The 17,927-nt window shown below is 39.3% G+C and overlaps 1 long non-coding RNA gene across 6 annotated transcripts in view; it reads right to left on the bottom strand.

Annotated features, from left to right (window-relative positions):
- Positions 1 to 8,200: 8,200 nt before the first annotated feature.
- The window catches only part of LOC101712638 (uncharacterized), a 313,187-nt gene continuing 303,460 nt past the window's right edge, over positions 8,201 to 17,927 (bottom strand). For all 6 annotated transcript variants that reach the window (XR_015450049.1, XR_015450050.1, XR_015450053.1 and 3 more), the window contains one exon: positions 8,201 to 16,221. This is a non-coding gene — a long non-coding RNA (uncharacterized LOC101712638). The remainder of the gene's footprint in view (positions 16,222 to 17,927) is intronic.

Below are 17,927 nucleotides of genomic sequence, written 5' to 3'. Positions count from 1 at the left end.
TATGGAAAACAAATAAGCAAAATCCTTGACCTTTTCTCTATTCGTAAGTAAGATCAATGAAATATGCCAAGAACCCAGAAACCCTTCTATTCCCAGAATTTTTGAAAGGAATTTGCTTTCATGAACCCAAAGTGAAATTGGAGGTCTCTTTCAAGAAAAACTAGCATGTTTGGTTACCTTTTGATAATGAAGTCAAGAGAATACTAATATGTACCAGTCGTAATTCAGAATAACCCAGTCTCTAAATTCACACTGATATTTGACATATGTAGACTAGACAAGCCTTGGAATCCAAGAGTGGCAATTTAAGTTGTTTATTCTTACATAATGGGAGAGGAGGGAGGGGAAGAATTTCTATTTCCCATTAGTCAATGTCACATGTCCCTTCTATCTTCCAGGGAATATTTCTATAATAACCCATTAAACTGATCTGTAACAATCAGTAAAATCCTTGAGACCATTCGTGAAATCCAAACAGAATCTTGGAATAGAAAGATAACAAGTAGATAGTCTTTTGAAAGGACATTTTGGGGAACAAATTTTATTTTAGTTTTTAAAAAATGAAGCAAAGAATGAAGAGGGAAATGTTATTAAAGAACTACCATAAAGAGTCAGCAATTTTTTAGTTTTTCAATTAAGTCGCCAATTTTAAGGCTATTATGCTGCTCCCTGAATCAAAAGGATTAACAATTTTCCTCTTAGCAATTAGAAAGGTAAAATTTTACCATGGAAGTACATGGGGAAAGACTGTACAAGAAGTTAGAATTAACTAAATCTCCACTCAGGACCACCCAAGAGGAGCTAAATGAGGGGTTACTTTCAAGTGGGGCTAGGATCAAAGATTGAGGGAGATTAGAACCAATAGGAGGTTAAAGGAAAACATCTGGTCTTTTGCAGTAATCACCAATGGAGAGGTGGATCTTCCTTGGGGAAAGAGCAGCCCATTTGACCACAGACCCTGCAATGTGCCATAGAGCGCTGATTCCACGGAATGGGACATCCCTGTCGCTTTGCACAAAACCCACTCAAACATTCTGAGAAATTAATGAGGGACAGGCAGCATGCAGACACATAATTCAGCGTTAGGATTCAAAAGACATTGTTTTCCTCTTGGGGCCACAAAGTTGTGCTACATGTTGAAAACAAACCCTTCACAGTCCTGACTCTAGTGAAACCTGCTGCTACAGATGGCGGAGGTGAGCAGTATCTCTTTGGGGAGAAGCTTAGCGCTCAGGCCATCCCCATCCGAAGAGGCCATGCATGCTAATATTGACTGTAATCAGCTTTTCTAGCTTCAGTTCATATAATAAGGCAAGAGATAAAAAGTCCTAGGGAAAACAGAAAAATTCCGGAGATATAATGGGTTAGAGGAAGTTCGAGTATTTTCCTAATAGTCTTTGATGAAAAGAACACTTTCTTTTAAAATGTTCTTGCTTTTTGAGTCTTTTAGAAGAGGGCCTTGCTCTCAGATGGCTCCAGTACAAACCCTAACTCTCCTTTATTTCCTAGCCTTCAGATTATCCTGGATAACCAACCCTTCCAAAAACTGACAAAACGGCCCCAAAAGGGCATCTTTAAACACACTTGGTTTGTCTGTTATCTCTTCGCCTCACATTTCCTTAGAAATCTAAGGGGAGATATTTTAAAGGCTCAGAGCAAGCGAGCATGTTTGCTTGGCTCTCTCTGACAGGAAGTCGGCTGGGGTACGATCTCTTGTGCACTTTGTCGTGGGTCAGGCAGGCAACAGGATGTTTCCTTCATCAGGCCACAAGTGAAGGAGGGTTTGTACTTTCTGAGCTCCATCTCGGCCCGGCAGCACAACCCTTTTGTCAGACTGGAGCTTCTGAGAAGGAAGATCACAAGGTGGCCTGGAGCATCGCTTTGATCAGACTTCTCACTTTGGCAATGAGGAAACCCAGGGCCTAAGGAGTCGGAGAGCAGAACCAGAACCACTTCCTGCTGGTTTTCATATGGAGGCCTGGTTGCAGCTCAGGATTTACCTTTACTTCTCCACCATTTCAGGATCCCTCTTTCCTAGGCACTCAGCCTCCTCCAGGGCTTCCATTTTCCTCCTCTGTTTGATAACAACTAGAAGACAGAATAAGAAGAACCGAGTCCCCAGTGCCCCAGGGCTTCCAGCATCAGAGTGTGGGGTGTGGGGCAGGAGGTGGGAATCTTAGAGCCAGAGGGCACTGACTCCTACCTTATAATTATGCCCCAATTATAAGTGGGTTTCCCTACTAACCAGCCAAACATTTCCTCCTTTCTACTTTTCTTATTGTCTTCTTTGGACCCCAGGCATAGAAGACTAGGAATTATCATATCCCTCAGTTTGTGGTCACCATCATGATCTGGCTGTGCAAACCCCCACCCCAACCCCAGCTATCTTTTTAAATTGGATTATTTTCCCCTCTTCATCAGCACTCCCATTACCTTCCTTCCTGTAAGCAGCCCTTTTATCTGTTACTACATGTCTTTGGATATCAATGTGTCCTTGAAAAATTTAGTGTTTTGTTTGGTGCAATACCTGTTTCTAATTTACATAAGTAATATTGCCCCAAGCTCTCCATCTGTTCTATCCATATTTCTTGGTGTATCTCTAGTTTATTGTATCCAACTGGCACACAGGATTGTGTAGAATGCTTCATAACCTTTTGCTTATCCATTACTTTCGGTGATGGACATCTGGTTGTCACCTTCTCGGCTACCATAGTAAAATTGCCCCGAACATGCTTATATAGGCCCTCATTAGTCAAGGAAGGAATTTATTTTGGACCTAATTTTAGAATTTGACTGGTAGGTCATGCAGAAATTATGTCCTTATTTTTACTACCTAGTCACATGCTGCTCTCTAGAATATCTATGTTCTCACCTGCAGAACAGGAGAATTCTCATATCCTACTTAGCACTTGGTATTGTATGCCTTTCAGCATGGATTATGGACAACAAGAGATCTCTCCTTTTTAATAACAAGGCTTTTGCCTTGGCAACTAAAACTATTTTTATATTATACTTTTCTATATTGTGAAGTTATATGTAATGACCAAATGCAGGAAAATCATTTTTTTTTTACAGCTTCAAAAGGTGTTAGGAATAATTCAGTGCTCTGGTTACTGGAGAGTGAGTTATCTGTCATATTCAGGTCCTCATTTTCAAAAAAGCAGAAAACAAACTAACTAATCGGTCTTCTGTAGTAATCATGAATAGAGAGATGGATCTTCCTTGAGGAAAGAGCAACCCATCTGATGACAGAGCCTGCAATGTGCCATAGAGTGCTGATTCCACAGAGGAGGGTATTGGTCTTTAGCAGTAATCACCAAGAATGTGGAATAGTCAGTATGACAATTCAAAAATCACTTAGGATTAACTGTGCCCTACAGATCATCACTACGAAAACCAGTTCTCATTGTGTTTTCCCTATGGCTATTCCAGTCAAGAAATTACTTTGTTCTATGACAAGGGACAGTTTAGGATAATGTAACAGCAGAGATATTTCCACACTCTTAACTCTCACCCACCCATACCCCTGCTCACATACAGCCTCTCTTGAAATCACTCACCACTCACAAGCCAGAAGGAGCAGTCCTGGGTCTGTGTTAAGTACCACATGATCTTGCCTCTGCCACAGATAGGAGGACGAGAAGAACTCACTGATGTAGCATGGAATTCATTCATATTATGGGAAAAACCAGAAGAGCTTTAAGACTTTGAACTAACTGAGATCGGTCACTTAGACATGGTAAGCATGAGAGCTATCAGGTCAAGGAGAGCCTAGGCCAGAGGCAGCACCTGGTCGAGAGCCAATACCAAGAGAAAACAGAAACTCAGAAGGACAGGGGATCCTTCTATGCAGGGAAGAGACAGGAACACATGCGCAGAGAAAAAGTGATCACATCCACCCATCTTGTAGCTGCATGTGCATAGGTCAGCCAAGCAGGAGCCTTACAGGAAAGAATCTTTATCTAAATCCTTCATCTAACTCTAGTCCCACTCTACAGAAAGTAAAGCTGATCAGACATTCTACCCTAAGACAAGTTCCCTCCACACCAAACAAAGGGGCCAGCTGCCTTTTAGGCCTCTGTTTTCTCTAGTTCCCCCAGAGAATCCTTCAACCAAGCACTGTCCACCATTTTAAAGGGAAAGTAGAATACCCAAGCCCCCATGACTACTTAGCTGTTGGCAGTTACCTATGCTACATTACTCTCGAGGTGGCTGAGGAATGAGAGAACATAGAGGGTGGCTTTGGCATCACCAGAAAGTCAACTCCAGCATTCAGAGGACCAACCGGAGTGTGGATGACACAAATATACCCCAAGCCTTCTTTAATGTCAAAGCTGGAAGAGACTAAAATATAACACAACTCATTGTTGAATAATATTTGTTAAACAACCACAGAGTGTTCTTTGAGTTCCCTGAAGATGCTCTAAAACAATACATTTTTGAATTAAATCAAATTAACTAGTGGAAGTCATCAAGTTGTGGAGAAAGATGTGGGCGGAAACCAAAAAGAAAGAGCTGTAGCTGTGAGGAATTCTTTTCTTAGAACTTCTGGGGCAGAATCTCAGAGAATACTGTCCTTGCCAATGTTCCAACAACAAGTGAATCAGCAACTCTCTCTAGGCCATTGTGACTTAGAGCTACCAGGTCATTGGATCTAAACATGAACATGCTAAAGAGAGTGGGCATCTATATTTTTCATTCTTCCTAAGCTCTTTTACAAGTAGCAGAGTTACAGGAATGGGTTGTAATTGTCTATCTTTCAAGCTGGATTGGCTGTGTTTCAATACTGGCTCTAACTTCCAAGCTATGTGCATTGGAGTAAGTTACTTCACCTCTCTACTTCAGTTTACTTAAGTATAAAATGGAAATAATAAATAAAAAAGACCAAGATGTGGTATGTATAAAAACAAAATGATGTGGTATGTATATGTACCAACTCTTTCACAGTGAATGTATTATGTATTATAAATATGTACTAATAAAACAAGAAAAATAATAAAATCGAGATAATAGTAGTGCTTTGCTTACAGACTTGCCTTTATAACAGTGCCTGGTAACAACTGTTTAATAAGTTCCATCTGTTATTATAATTATTTTGGCATCAAGATTCTCCCTCAAGAAACCAGTATCTCCCTCTCTCTCAGTCCAGCTGACAGGTGGCCCTGACACCCTGCTTGGCTTTTCACACATAGCCAAAGTAGATTCTGAGAGATTCAAAGTTAAGAGTTTTGATTTGAACTATTAGAAAAGACGTACTTATATTTTCTCTGAAGTTTGCTAAGCTAGTAAGCCTGGAGATGCTAGGAATCAGGGAATTGAGAAAATATATCTGAGAACAATGCCAATAGAGAAAAAAACTAAGTTGAACAATGGCAAGAGATCCAATCATTATGACATTATTCAAGCTCCTGGATATTGCTATACCTGAAACTAGATACTTTTGGAATTTCTAATTGTGTGAGCCAATGAATTCTCTTTTTTGCTTACCTAATCTAAAATGGAATTCTGCTCTTCATAATTAAAAGAATATTAAGTAATAAGTAAATTATGGCCAAAAATATTTGAGGACTAAGTAATTCATTTATTAATTTATCTAAAACCTTTATTGAGTATCTACAGTACTTTGTTAGATGCTGTACTAGATACTGTGGTACAGCAATGTGAACAAATTAAAATCTGCATTGCGGTGGAGGAAGGCAGACTTAATTAACACATTAGGCTGAAGTATAGGAATGTATCACTTTTGTAGGTCAAATATAGGCAATTTAATCTGACTGAGCATGACTTATTGTTCATACTGTAGTTAACGCTTTACCTGAGATGGTATAATGTTCTGAAAAGTCTTCACACTGCCGGCTTCTAAGCAAATCTCCACAAGGGGCTTCTGGTTTTACATCTTCATGTCATAGGGCAGCACTCCTGCCATCATTTCTTGTACAACGAATTAACCCTGGTTAATGCCACAAATTCTTGCCCAGAACGACAAAGAGATACAGCCACCTTCAACATCATTTTCCTATCAATTGAGTCCTTCACTCCTGTAAGACCACACTTAACCACTAATATCGCCATGTTTTCTGTCTCCTGTTGTTGGTAACAGCCTGTCTCCCCACCTCCTTAGTCTAACCTATTTTGCCTGCTTGATCCCAAGCTGTCCCTCTGTGATTGACATCACCTGGCACTCTCTTGCCTGCTCATGGTCTGAGTTTCTGGTTCCTGCTTGGACACTCCTGCCATCCCTTCCTAACTTAGAACATGTGGCAGGTTCCCACCTGTAAGTTTAGAGGAAGTTGCATCTTGCCACAGGTGGGAATTCAGCTTGGCTCAGTGTGGTAGGATGACAGTTCCTGAGAGAGTGTGAGGAGGAGCCAAGGTGGGCAGCCGGAGGAGGTGAACCCCTAGATGGAGAGTAGCAGGCAGGAGGTTACTGGGAGTGCTCCTGAGGGGAAACCACTGTGGAAGGGAAGAGGAGAGCAGGACAGGCTTGGGTCCAGGGAGAAGCCAAGCTGCATCACAGTCACAGTAGGAAGCTGGGAAGCCTGCAGTGAGTTCTGAGGATGCATCCATCCTTAAGACTTTCCCTGAATCAGGCAAGAAAGTACATCCACCACCAAACTCTAGATGGAGGCCATCTGGAAAGAGGTCTGACAATCCTCCCAGCATCCAGACTCAGTCCTTTATCCCTCGAGGAAGACCTGGGAAACTACACAGCATCCCCCACAGTGGGGAGGCAGGAGAAGGGAGCTCTGATGCCACCGGCTCACCAAGAAAGGCCACAAGCAATTAACAAAAGCCAGAGTGCAGTCCCCAGGCACGGTATCTGCTTCACTTCTTTGTTGTTGTTAGAATATTCACATCATTTATAGTTTGTTTTATTGTATTAATTTTAATTGTAGTCTTCTTCCATTTACTTCCACTTTGCCCTAATTAGGGTGCTACCCTCTTAAAAGTCAATCAAATACACTGAAACATGAATAACAAAATGAAAAGTTAGTGATAAAAAGGCAAAAAACAAGACTATAGATCATATTCTCTACAGGACTGCTTATGTTTAAAGAAGAAATCTGATGATTTCATTGGCAATCTTCCAGATGATTTCAAATCTTAATCTCAAGTTTTAGTTGAGCAAACTGTACTAAACATCATAGGAATAGAGACCTAAATGAGAATTAGTCTTTAGTGTCAAGAAACTTGACTTCTCATTGGATGTCATACAAAAAAATTAATTCTGGTCCAAGGAAAAATGGTGTCATTACAGTTGGAATCACCCAAGGTACCCCAAGAGTTGGAACACTTGAGCCTTTCTTAGACCCAGGGTGGGGCAGAAGGCTTTGGGGAGGAGATGCAATTATCTGTGGTCCAAGCGATGAACAGGGCTCAGATAAACTTAGTGAACAAATTCAAACCTGAGAAAAATTAGCTGGCTGATAGGGTAAATTTGTAGAATGGTGAAAGTAATACCAAAAGGTAGGTTCATGGTCAGCTTCTGGAAAGGTTTTAGCAAATTTCAACTACCAAGACACCTGCATATTAAAAGAAAAACACTATCATATTCTTGAATACTTAATTTTATTTCATTTTCTCCAAAAGTAGTTCTACTTCAGGCCAATTATTTATTGGTGGACCTCCATATTTTTCATTTGATTCTGCCATTTTTAAAAGATAGAGATTATCCATAGACATGTGTGAAAATCATCTTGGCAGTTATAATGGTTTGTAACACCAAGGTGATAGTGAAATGCCCAAAGCCCATTAAAAGGGTTAAGTATACCTAAGCATTTCTGAGAGATCCCTAAATGTGTGTGTGTGTGTGTGTGTGTGTGTTAAAAGGGGAAGGTCACGTTATGAATATCCATCTAAGAAAGGAAAAATTTTAGAGAAGTTTGTGGTATATGAGTGACTAAATTTCTACTGCTCTCCAAAAGTGTTCACATAATGAACAGAAGAGATGATGAAATAACCATGAAAAGGAAATGTACTTCACATCCAAAGCTGGTAAGAAGGAGGCTAACCATGTGTTACTTCTCCTAGACAGTTCTAGCTTAGAATGATGTAAGACAAAAACAGGGTTAATTATAAACAGTAATGGGAATAATTTTAGTTTTCATATAAAAAAGAAGAAAACCACATTTACTCATGTATTTTCATAGCTATTAGTTTTATTCTTCAGAAGCAAATCTAACCATGGCCAAACCTCACACCCAAAGATCAGAACATGCTAATTTTATTCTTACCATAACTTCAGTTTTCAACTAGATCCATCTCTAATTTATCTGTCACCATCTTTGTGACAGTCTTGCAGCTCACACTGAGCAGGAAGATCGGCCTGTTAAATTAAAGGAGGACAGTCCCAAGTTTCTTTTGAAGAAAACCATGATTAATGTGTTCTCGCGTCTCCCTCAGCAGGTTACACATTGGAAAGGTCTTTCCAGAAGATTTTCCAAAGGAGGGGGAAAAAATCACAGTGCTGGGCAGATTCATGAATGTCTTCTAGCTGTAGGAAAGCCATCCAGACTGGAAGTTTGCCAAAGGGCATACTTTGGCTTCCTGCCAGTATTTTGTAGCGGGGAAACATTATGTTGAGGGACTTCCTTTGCTCTAGTGAAAGCTTACTAAAGGTCAGAAAATTATCCATTTTACCCACACACAGAGTCTGACACTCACAGATTTATTGTGGCTCAGGAATTCATGACATGTCCTTAGAGTTTACCCTGGATGACAAAGAGAGTAGAAATATGATAATGAAATCATTATACATAAACATTAGTCTTTTCTGCACATTTTCCTTACACTGCCCTCCCCTCCTAAAAACAATAATGTAAGTAATGATTTGATTTGCTTCATTCTATAATTCTTTAAATAGCTTCTAAAAATGTTTTCCCAACAGAAACATAATACCATCTGGCTCATAATAACTAAACCTGATGTACCAAAGTATAAATATAATATTTCTTCTTTAAATTTTCTAATTAGATCATCATATTTATAGTTTCATTTTCAAGCTGCTGCCCTTCTTAAACAAAAACAGTGTTGATGTTAAGGAAGAAAAATATCTCAATCACAGATTGGCCGTTTCTAACTCTTTATACTCCACTCTATTTTCTTCTATGTGTTGAATAATAAAATTAAAGAAAATCAACATCTTTTTGTTTTTCTTTATGAAATAATAGAAAAATATCATGCACACACACAAACTACTGAACTTTAACAGACTAATGCCTCCAGTTTTATTCTTTTCACAATTAAAATTTACTTCAAGTCTTTTTCATTCAATACCAGGCCTAAGACCACCAACCTAGAAACAATTTCTCTCTTTAAAAGCCCCCATTAATATCATAGTAAATGCATAATTTTCACATCAGGATATGGAACCACAAGAAGTGAATTATTTATATGAACTACATAAAAGTAATCTAGCATTACCAATGCTTGCCAAACAAAAGTATCCTTTGTAATTTTCATTCATTCAACAAAGATTCATTGAACTCCCACCAATGCTTTGCAGTAAGACAGCAGTTTTAATTCATAAGAGATATATAACATGCCATTCTTGTCCCAGAGAAATTAGACTCCAATTGGGAAGATACACAAGTATGTGTACACACAAACTTATACAGAAACTAACCGCCCAAACCTATGTGATCAGGGCCAAATAGCAGTCACAATAGACAAAGGGCAGAGTGGCTCAGAGGAAATTGTGAGCACTATTATTTTTAACAGTCTAAGAAGTTGTCATGGAAATGGTTATTCCAAAGGATAAACCAATGGCCAAGAATTCCATTTCTCACAGATGTATATATGTAATTGAAAAGAAAATGTTGCTGATGCTCTGTTACCCTGGATAAATATTTTCATACCTTAACGCCCTTCTTCCTTCTTTTTCTACTTACCCCACCCCACGCCCTTCAGCTGCTTGTGCTTATAGTGCCTGTTGCTATGATTCCTACATGTTCTGCCAGAAAGCCTAACCAAAAGCGAATCTTAATCTCTGGACACCAGAGTAAATGATGTTACATCAATGACACACTCTTAGGTACAAATGAAATGGCTTCTCGGGAATTGGGAAAGGGACATATATGATATAAATCCATGGCTTTTCCAAAGAACTTTTACTACGAGTTATATGCCATCTTTTTGATTACTGTATCTTCCATGGAGTCAAATCAGCCCACTGCACCTACTTATCTTCATGAAGAGACAACTTATAGGTTGTAATGATTGTAACTAAGTATTCATAATTTGTAGATCAATTTTCTGTTTTGAAACCTGAAAATGTAATTCATTTCTTTCTTCTGAACTTCATAATTTTATTTTTAAAATTAGAATCAGTACTAAAATAAGCCATTGTGTCATTAGAGAATTTAATGTATACAAAGGTGAAAGAATCAAAATCAGAAACTGCAGGATGTTCACAAGCTGAAATTGTTTCTGTTTTTCACTCTCTTGGGTTCAGCCTCTAGCAACAAGGGGCTATGATCTCCAGATGAAATGCTGATCCTTGGTGTGCAACAAGTGACAAGAGTAGAGACTGGACAGACAGAGAATGTAGAAGTATTTCTATTTTTCTTTAAAACCCTTCTCTGCTTTTTTTTCTCAGAACTTGACTAAACTAGGTTTTAAACATGTTAAGCCTTATTTGGAGAAATCAAGCCATGTATCTTTTCTTAACAAATTCCCTGCTCTCTGCACCAACAATATGGACATTGTTTTCACATATCAAGCCAAAGAAGAAATCAATTTACAGCCTGTTATTCAAATTAGGCCAGCTGTGAATTCCTCTATGTGCAGGGAATTTTTATGGCCATCCATTTTTAAAATTGACAGTTGTTCAAGAAATATGTGTTAATTTTACCAATTGAAAATTTTATTTATTAAGAAATCCCATGCACTAGGGAATATATATATGATAGATAGATAGATAGATAGATAGATAGATAGATAGATAGATTTATCATAAGTTAGCCTTATTGAAAAGAAGCCATACAGATCTTTGGGAGGTATAAGGAAAAAACTTCCAGGTCAAGATGCTCCTTCAAGAAATGAAATAGAATTTATTTTATCACTGAGATTGAGGATAGCCAAAATCTTTTTCTGGGCCATGAGTTTATGGCCTACCAGTAACTGGAAGATGCTGCATATTTTTGTGGTTAAGCAAAGGCGTGTATGGTTCAAGAAGATGAATAGCTACAGAGCACAGGGATGGGGCTTCAGCCATTAGGAACAGGCTAGGAGAATCCACTTCTCAGCTTTGCCCATTTCTTTTGCTATTTTATATAGTGAAGTTTCCTTCCATCACTAATACAGCATTGACAGATCTCATATGAGTTCATTTCTGGACTTACAGGAGCTGAGAAGGTGCTACAAAAATTCTGAGATCCTAATGAAAAGGGGGGTGAAAACAAGATATTTTTAATTAGTTTGTTCTCTTTCTCTAAGAACCTGCTTTTATATTTCCCTTTTCTCCACTTACTCCCTCTCATCAGTCATTCTTTTCTATGGTCAACTGAGTTACCACCCAAACCCACAGTGACACCTGCTGGCTAATCATAAATGACCAGACTGAGTTCCAGCAATGGGAGCCATAGAAAGCAAATGAGCACATTGAAACAAATATTAAATACTATAAAATTCTTTTAGAAACTTAGACAGTGAGAAGAATGGAGTGAGCAGCTTATGAGGGGGAGGACCTTTGCAGGGAAACCTGCCTGAATCACTATTAATATAAAATGTAAACACTGTACATATTGTTATCTCAGAAAAGTAAGCCAAAAGTACATTCTGTACTATGAACCAATTATTAAGACTCAAGAAAATAGTTATGCTAATTACTCATGGAAAAGTCACCTTTTACAATGGTTTTCATCAACTAGACTTATGGCCCAAAAGAATGTATGTAGCTTTAACTCAATAAAGTCTGAAAAAGAAATATAAGAGAATATTACATGAACATTTGTTTCCTTTAAAAATATTGATTAGACCTCCAACATAAAGGGTTAAAAATTTTAGTTTTAAGGCATTCTTTTTTATCATGTCCCAAGGACTTAAAATTCCTGGTTAAGTTTCTTAGCTAAGGAATATTCATATTTTGTTAATCTTAGGTATTTATACATTGGTTATTTTGGCTGAGTACGTTTTGGGGGATGTTTGCTTTATTTCAAGCAAATCTGTCTCTGACTTGAAAGTACAAATTCTAGTAAAAACAAAGACAACAGGAATATTTTTTAACATTAGTATGTTTTCTTAAAATATTTACACTTTTCATTCAAAGGTTGAATCCAAGGAAAAATTCTCCATACACATGTTCACATTTGAAACAAGAGGTTTCCCCCAAGGACTTGTAGCAACAAATGTGTATTGGACAAAAACGTTGGCCTTCTTCATCCTTACTCTGTGTTCTAAAAGCCAAAACTTCAGTTTAGCATGACCTTAGAAGAATAGTGATACTTTTAGCATTTCCTGGTATTTGGGGGAAGGAATGTTTTTATTTGACTGCAGATGTCACTTGGTTTACAGGAAGGATTTGGTAACGCATTCATGCCAGTACTGCACTTACCCCAGATTTCTTGCTATGTAGGAAGAACACATGTCAAAGCTCACTGTTTGTTAAATGGAAAAGAGTCAGTACACCAGAAGCTACTATTATAAACATTGTGACTTCGTGCAATTTACAAAATGTTCTATCTCCATTAAACAATAAACCTTTGACCCCGGAGCTCAGTTTTGGGATTCTGTGATTTGAGAAGGTAGACATAATGGATGGCAATAATAAATGAAAAGTTCAAGAGGTTAAGAAAAACTGTTTAATTATTTCTCTAGAGCGTGGGCTGCAGAAGCCTTGCATGTCTGTTTCCTTCCTCCTGGAAATGCTGCATGGAAGGGAGCCGTCAGGCAGGGCAGGAAAGCAGGTTGCTGGCCCTCAGCTGTGTTTATGAACAAATGGTCTCTAGATACCCTTCCATCTCTGATCCAGTGCCAGTCCCAGAGCTCAGCATCTGTTTTCCAAAGAGTTTGGATTTGTTAGCATGAGAAATTCATTGCTCATAGTTGCTTCCCAGCTGTGGCACTAGTGAGAGCAGCCTTTTTGCCTTATTTATTTGTTGAAAACTATGTCCTATCCTCTCTTGGAAGTTCTCTTATATAACTAGTCCTGGACACAGGCCCCAGAGCTTTGAGTCTCAGCCCATCAAGCTGCCTCCTTAGCTAAGAGCTCCTCCTAAAAAGCTGCCTTGCTTGAACCTTCCAAGGTCAGGGCAGGACTTGGCAGTGCCCATGGCACCATGTTGTATAGATCAGATGTCCAAGAAACAGGTCAAATCCATAGACCTGAGCATTGGGTGAAGTAGTTATCTAGGGAGAGTTCTTAATGGAGCTTTGGAGGCCAGGTGAAAAGCCTGCCCAGGGGAGAATGACTGGGCAGATCTGCCAGGAATTCCTCACAGAGTGCTCAGCGTGATCAGAACAGGGGCCAGCAAAGAATGCTCTGTAGGTCTAGGTCCAAGGTTTAAGGATAGCAGACAGACATTCTTGTCATTGCCAAATGAATGTGAATTCTTTAGCGCTTCCTATCCATCAACTCATCCCAAAACATTTACAGTACGTTGCTATCTGTCCTACTCCATCTACACTTGCAGAAACCAGAGCAGGGGCAGCTGTTCTGATGAACATTGGCTTCTGAACCCTAGAAGAAAAGCGTTATGAAGCCTGAGACATGGGAAAGGAAACGAACCTGGCTGCGCTTTGATTTAGATGCCGAGGACTTTTTTCATTATAATCTGAACAGACACAGAGGCCAAAATTTTAATGAAAGCATTATTGCATTTTCTTCCTTCTTTGTCTTAATGTGGAAGACATTCTTATCAGCATGCTCCATAAAAGATGGAAACTGACTTTCTCCCGATATGTGTACCGTGGGGCAGGAGGTATGCAGAACAATGGAGAAGAAGCATATCTTTGAGTTAGAAAGTACTGGGTTCCACTACTGCCTGGCTGAGTAATCTTGGAGACATTGCCATCTTTAAGCCTATTTTTGAATCTGTAAAATAAGCATAATAGTTCCAACATGAGGCTGTTGTAAGGATTAAATGACAGTGTAGTGAAGAAGATGTTCAAGGTAGGTTCTGGCGCTATTCAGTCATTGCTTGCAATAGCTATTATAAGTAAGCCTTGAACTGTGAACATAAAGGCCTTTTTTTCCAGTACTGGGGATCAAACTCAGGACCTTGCACTTGCAATGCAGGCGCAGCACCACTGAGCTAAATCCCTGGTCAAGGACTTGAATTTAAAGCTGATCATGACAAGGCTCTGTGTGACCTCAAGCAATGTCTTCCACTTCCTTTGGTTTAAAATCCACACTTGGGTACCACTGGGATGAATAATAGAGTGAATGAGATGTTTCTTGTTTCTAATCTGTATGAGATTAAAATAAAATAATCATTTTGATGGAACAAAGTTATGTCTTAGAAATGAGTATTTTTATTCTTATCCTGCAGCATACAGGTAAGTTTGTGACAAGAAAAAAACTCACAAATTGTGGCCTCAGCACTAACTCTGAGACACATGGGATAAGAAGCACACAAGGAGACACACTGGGTATGGGGCACCTGAGCCCAAGAAAAGAAAGCTCTGCTGAGCCAAAAGTCACACCTGAACTAGAGCAGAAGTTCTCAGCCCACATGCCCCACCCAGGAGTAAAGAGGACAGGGGACCCAAGTGTGAGGCCACCAGGACACTTGCTTAGGCACAAAACTTAACATGCCAAAAACCTCAATAATCAAGATAAATAAGATTTCAATGTACTGCTTTACCATAAAAACTAATGCTTAAAGCCCCATGATGAGCAAAAAATTAATTTTAAACAAAGACAGGATTATAAGGTTCAGAAACATCTGGACCTAGGATTGACTTGTGGGCTGGAATTAACTTTGGGCTGTGGCTGCATCAAAAGAGATTGAATCCTGTCTAAGCCAAATGGGGTGCTTGGAAGCCTTCATGGAAAATCCCTTAAATGGGCAAGGCTTGTTCCTGAGAGACTTGCCCCCCAAAAGCCTTGTCCCCAGCACTGTTTTATACTAGACACATGTAAATCTCCCCACAGTGGCTAGGATAACTTGAGAAGTAGGCTTCTACTTGAGAAGTAGGTACTACTCTGGATTCATGCAAAGTAAACTTTCATTCTCATATTCAAAGGGGGAAAATAACCACAACAACAAAAAAACCCAAAAACACCAAAGCACTCCAGAGGTTTGTTGAATCCAGATCTAGTGTTTACCATGCAATATTTTGATGTATAAGAGTTAAATGATTCCAAAATACGCAGATTAAATTTCCCTCAATGTACATGGTTTGAGAAAATTAAATGGAAATGGTGCTTTGAGCAAAATACATTTGTGCTCTGCTGAACCCCAAATATTTCAAAAATACTACAAAAACTTGCCAAACCCCAAGTGCTTCTGGGCTCACACATCCTAGCTCTGTAGTGGAGGATACTTGAGAATACCTGTTTCCCCCCAAAGCAGCTCTACTTGCAACAGGATAGGACCTCTCTAATTCAATTTTCCCTTCTGTAAATAAAAGCATCTCTAAAATCAGCCTGCTATCTACAGCATAAGGAAAGAAAGGAATGTAAATACAATTCTTTTGGGTCCTGTCCTCCACACAGGACTTTTCTACAATTAGGCAATAAGGTACCAGGTGCTGGGGTGGCTGATTAAACAAGCAGCATCCGTTCTCATGGAATGTTACACTCTATGACAAGGGCTTGGGCAAATAGTCATGGTGTCAGCATTGAGTCCTTCCTGAAATCTAAATATACCATGAACTAGCCAACATTGGTCTGTCCAAATTTAAACATCAGAACAGGATGCTCCTTTAAGTAGAGTGATGCTGTGAATGAAAGACCAAAGCAAATGAATTAAACTATGATGAAAGCCAAAAGCTGTGTTCAGAGCAAAAGCCTCATTACATGTATGTGGCCATATTTTCTTAATTCTCCCAGCACAAGATTAGAAACGGGTATCAAACACATTAAAATTTTGTTTTCGAGTCAGAGAGCTCCAGGCAGCCAAGAAGAGCAAGAGGTCTGTAGTTCTCAGGTTTGCAAACGGGTCAGCAGGGCAGAGTTGAGGTGTTTCCGTTCATGCGTTTGTTTGGTTCACTTACTAGCGTGAGAAAGCAGGCACATTTCTCCAACTTTGGAAGCGACAGAGTCCTATTCATTGGGGTCTGTGAATCAACAAAGAGGAATGGCGTTTAATATTTAAATATGCCTCGTGCAGCCATTAAAAATCTTTTACGAGTGTTAAGCCATTATTAAAGCAAGATGGGCTCTAGGTCATGGACCCTTTCATGGCACTCCCACGGTGCTAGTGACTCAAGCAATATCTCAGCACTGTACGACGGCTGCCTCTAGCACCAAATCCAGTATGCCTGCCTACCTACCATAGTGAAAAAATATCAAGGAAAAAAATTACCATGGGAATTATCCTACTTCAGGAGCTTTTCCCTTCCCATTGACTAAACACAAAACTCAGTTTCCAACTCAGTTAATATTAGGGTAATTGTGTGTGTGTGTGTGTGTGTGTGTGTGTCTAGGTGGAGGGCTCCAAGAGGAAATAGACAACAATATAGACCTAACACATAAGTATTAGTAACCCACAGGAATGCCTGTCCCCCGCTGGACCACAGGCACTATGTTCCTAGAAGATTTATCTTAGCTTACAGATAGCGTTATGTTCCACTCCTAACTGAGTCATCCACTATTACCAGGGCAACTGAGGGGAGCACCAAAGAAGGAAAGAACAACAATGACAAATGCGTGGCCAGCCAATAAAAGAAGAGAAGCACGCTATGTAAGAAAAACATGGGAGTGAACACAGATGCTTTAAATTTTATATAGCAACTTGTTTGGGGAGACCTGCTTTACTTAGGAGTGATACTCGACACTTGCCAAAATGAAAACTTCGTTACACCCATTGCCAAACCATATTCCTCAGAGAAGCAATGACACAAATGAACAGTAAGATGTTTATACATGTAAACACTCTCAAACATATTTCTTTTCCTCTAACCCAAGAAGATAGCCACCATCGGAGCGTGGCATTCCATACCAAGAATAACTGAATGACGTCTCGCACACTAGGTATGACATTGAAACACAAGTGACTGGTGGTTTCCAACCCATGTATTTGGTATAAAACTGCATCACAGCCAACTGTTATATGATACATCATAACAACTTACTAGTTCCAAAAAGCATTATTAAAATAAAATAATAAAGATAAAATAATAAAAACAATATGGACCTTTGAGTTCCAATAGTGATAGTATCTGGGTTTTTGAAGAATTTGGTAACAAGGGAGAAATCAATTTATGGTGGTTTTTAACTGCATTCTAATGTCAAAGCATTTGAAAGAAATCTTGATGCCTGGGAAATGGTAGTAAGAGGGCAACGATACTATTAGCTAACTTTTCATTAACTCCTTTAATTGGTACAATACAATTAATCGTAGCAGCACAATAGTCAGCCAAAGTTCATCAAACTTCGCTGATATTTTCAAGACTCACTTAGTCATGAGGGCAGAAAAAGACTATTCAGGTTGTCCCAAGGTAAGAGACAAGGGTAAACAAGTTACAAAACCAAGCAGCCAGGTTTTTGTTATGAATCTGCTTATGAACGTGTGTGTGTGGGGGGGTGTCTTTCTCCCTTTCCCTCAGAGACTGCACTGACCACCTACTCACAAATTCTCACTACATATCTACTTTATTTGCTCCCGTTCTCTTTGTCCACATTCTCATGATTTCAGCCTGCAATTACTGCCCTGGCTCCAAGCCTACCTGGCAGTCTCCAGAGTCACTTTCCGAAACTAACCTCCCCTTCTCTGAATTTCCCTATTCTAAATTCTAACACCACAGCAAAGAGAGAATATCGC

This window comes from Heterocephalus glaber, unplaced genomic scaffold, assembly GCF_053883595.1.
Source record: "Heterocephalus glaber isolate CG9 unplaced genomic scaffold, H.glaber_assembly_v1.0 deba00000901, whole genome shotgun sequence".
Lineage (NCBI taxonomy): Eukaryota > Metazoa > Chordata > Mammalia > Rodentia > Bathyergidae > Heterocephalus > Heterocephalus glaber.
This window is presented reverse-complemented; position numbering and strand designations above follow the sequence as displayed.